Genomic DNA, 1,152 nt, shown 5'->3' with positions numbered 1-1,152 from the left:
ACAATCATTTGTCTCATGTAGATGTTTTTAATTTCTGCAGGAGCATTGGAAACTAAAGACCTATGAATTTAGAAGGTCAGATCAGCTTCAAGTATAGAAGATCAAGTATTTAAACCTCAAAGACTCTCAAGTAAACCTTCACAGCAGAGTGTGTGAAATCAACACTATACATTTAAGGCTTAAAGTTATGGTTTTATTTCTGAAGTATGCATGTGCGCATGTTCACATGTGCGTATGTTGGCTTAATACATCAGCATCGATGCAAGATGCAAGTTCGCCAGAAAATTATAAATTCCCTACTACTGATCTCTCCATTTACTTGGGTGTCACATTGTTCCTCTTAGCCTGTGTTGTTGGTGACTGAACATAGACAGTCAAGGAGATATTATATCAACTTCTGGGTAAAGCCATACTTTATCATCTCCAAAATCTTGTACTCTGGTGTTTAAACATTTTTGTGTGCAATTTTAAAACTGACCAATGGTGAAGAGATGTAGCTTAGGTTCTTTACTGTCATTGGCATTTAAATGTTAGAATTTGTCTGAATATCGTTTTATAAAAGATTTGAAATAGTAGAGATATGGATACTTAGATTTCATTTCTCTTGCTTGGAAAAAATGGTTAGAATGTGACTTGCTGTCTGTATTTCTCTTCTGTTTAGTTAGGCTTTAGGTTGCCATATTGTTGTTGTTGTTTTTAACTTTTAAAAAATCCAAAATAATTTAGTGACCAGCCTTTTACAAGGCAGCTGAATCCTGCACTGATGCAATTCAATGTATCTGGGTACCACAGTGTTTTAAGCTATAGAGCGACATGAGTTTGCATTTAGAATTAAGTACAAAACATTTGTTGAGTAAGTTTTACTTCTTCTTTTAATTGCTGGTTTTAATCTGTGAATTGTTCTCCCTACATTAGAGCATAGAGAGTGGAAGGAGTGGATTTGTATCTTGTTATAGAGCCTTAAGGAAGTTAACAAAATATACTTGGCGGGGGCACGTTGGTATTCATTTACTTTCAACTAATTGAGAGTGAAAACTGAATTCTAAGTTTCAGGAAAATTAATCCCATGTTCATGTTTCTATTGAAACAATTTTGTATCCTGCGGAAAGCTCCTTAATCAAGGTACTCTCTCACTGGATGACAGAAAACATT

The sequence above is a fragment of the Nyctereutes procyonoides genome, unplaced genomic scaffold (assembly GCF_905146905.1).
Source record: "Nyctereutes procyonoides isolate TBG_1078 unplaced genomic scaffold, NYPRO_anot_genome, whole genome shotgun sequence".
Lineage (NCBI taxonomy): Eukaryota > Metazoa > Chordata > Mammalia > Carnivora > Canidae > Nyctereutes > Nyctereutes procyonoides.
This window is presented reverse-complemented; position numbering follows the sequence as displayed.